The following is a 2,514-nucleotide window of genomic DNA, read 5'->3' as shown; positions in this document are numbered from 1 at the left end:
CACACGGCACAGCCTAGGTCTTTCAACCAGTCTCCTGGTATGGCTGAATCTAGAATCGAGGGTGCTTTTTTGGACATTCGGACCTGCTTTGCTCATCCCCGAATCCCTCCATCTCTGTGTCTATGCAGGATACCATGGCAAGAGTCAAACAAATGGCTATCAAGCTTAGGAAGCGGCGTGCTCGGAAAGTGCCCGCTGATGAAATTATTCCGGATGAGGAACATGAGGGTTAGTAGGAGCAGGCGGAATCTTCTCCGAGTAGCACCCCTTTAACCCCTAGTGACTCAATCCTAGGGGAGTCAGGCGGCGAGGATGTTGCCTCTTACCAAGGCTCTGATGAAGGGGAGTCAGGCGGAGAGGAAGCCGCTGAATGATCTGGATTAGAAGCATCGGTCTCTGATCAAGGAAATATTGCGGCTGACTACCAGCAGCCGGTTAGGGGGCCAGTCCTGCTAAATCCCTTAGAGACTAGGATGCTTCCTAGAGATCTTGCTACCATGAAGGGTAGCTTCCGAGAATTTGCGGATGCTCACCCGGTTAGGGAAGGTTGGAGAATAGAAGTTTTCCTGCTGAAGCAACGATTGCCTTGGAGGACAACATTGAAAACGCCGACAACTGCTTTGGTTGTTATGAAGCCGTGATTAGAGCCGACCTTCGTTTTCCCCTCCACAAGGGTATTAAGAAAATTTTGAAGGGGTATGATTTAGGAGTCTGGCAACTTACCCTAAATTCATGGATGAATATACTTAGTTACATCACCGCATGTAAGTTTCAAGATATAGAGCCATATTTTGCGGCCTTTACTTATATGCACTATATGAGCCGGGCACTAGGCGGGTATGGGGCATGATACACGCTAACCACCCATCTGCAATACCCGATGTCCTTGGACAAACCATCTAAGTAGACCGGCTGGAAGGAGAAGTTTAACATGATCTCCTCGCCTAAATTAGGACACAACCGATTCCTACGCCGGTAAAATAAGGATCCAGCTTTACTTGGGAAGAAATGCGCCCTCCCCCGCATTCCGTCTAGGACTTACGAAGAAATAATGGAGTCCGGGTTCTTTAAGACTACGATTGAGCCCCTGGAGGATGGGACCCATATAATTGTTCCAAAGAACTGGATACCCCTTCCAGATTTTTTGAAGGATGAGGCCTTTATTTCCGCCTATGGCCTTAGCACCATGTTCCCACAGGGTAGATTCACTATACATCCGGCAAACTGCCGTCTTTATTAATGCACTAACTGTTTTATTGGTTTATTTAACCAACTGTTTCCTTGATTTTTGCAGAAGAAGCGCTGAACATGGTAGATCCAAACAAGACGCCTGCTAAACCGGCTACTCAGCTGAGAAAGGAGCAGTTGCTGGAAAAGAAGGCCGCCTTGGAGGCCAAGGATTCTAAGATGAGCGGGGTAAGACCTTCTGCCATGCTTCGTAGCTTTTTGCTTTAACTTGATAATTTTCCCGCTGTAACCCTTTCTCTTCATTTGCATAGTTAGAACAGATCCATTCCCCGATCCATTACCAAGCGGCCGAGGGACGAGCTGATAAAAATCTCGGCTAAGACGGTGAAGACGAATCCTTCATAATCAACCCTTTCAGCCGACCCAGATTATCCTACAACCGGGGGTAAAAGCCCGGCTGTGCTGAAGGCTTTGAGCGAAAGCTCAGAGCGCGCTGCTGGGAGATAGCCGGATGCCTCTACGGCATCGTAGAGTGGCGAGCCACTCAATGTTGCAGTTGGCGCTGCAACGGCTGAAGGGGGAGAGTCCTCCCAACCCAGAACCCAAGGTAAGACTCGTATCGAACTCCCTTGGCCTCTTGACTTCATGCAAGTCAAGACTCGAGTCAGCCCCTTTGGAGGTTCGATGAGCAGCCGACGTGAATTGGGTATCGCCTATGCTGTTTTCTCACCAAGTACTTCTTTTGGTGCAAATGCTCCCTCAGGGCCGCCTAACATCCATGCGTTTGCCAAGAGGATGGTGAGGTCTCTAACAGATCAGAGAAGAATTCAGTGCCTGATGTGCAGGCGGTGGACTTTGACAGCATCCAAGGCCTGCTAGCTGAGGTAACTTAGTATTCACTTAGTACTTCATTCTTTCTCCTTTTATATTTTCAAGTGTTTAACTAACCGTCTGACTCACTTTCAGGCAATGCTGAGGGTGGACGGGCTAAGAGTCCCCTTCAGGCAGAAGTAGGACGAGGTAAATGGTGCTAAACAGAGGGCTACTCAAGCTCTCAACTCTGCTGAGTACAGTAAAATAATGTGTAATGTAGAAATTAAAGTAGTAGAGTTGAAACAGGAGGAGCTGATTAAGAACTTGACGACATCTAATGATGCCGCAAACAATAGGGTGTCCAACCTTGAGCTAGAGTTGAAAAATACACAATCTGATCTTAAGGCATTGGAGATTGCTAAGGAGCAAAGCCGGTTGGTTGCTGAGAATGAACGGGACACTGAAGCCCGTCTGAGGATTTCCTGGAGACTTCTCCACCCAACCATCGAGTTT

The sequence above is a fragment of the Chenopodium album genome, chromosome 10, assembly GCF_948465745.1.
Source record: "Chenopodium album chromosome 10, dcCheAlbu1.1, whole genome shotgun sequence".
In the NCBI taxonomy this organism is placed as follows: Eukaryota; Viridiplantae; Streptophyta; class Magnoliopsida; order Caryophyllales; family Amaranthaceae; genus Chenopodium; species Chenopodium album.
This window is presented reverse-complemented; position numbering follows the sequence as displayed.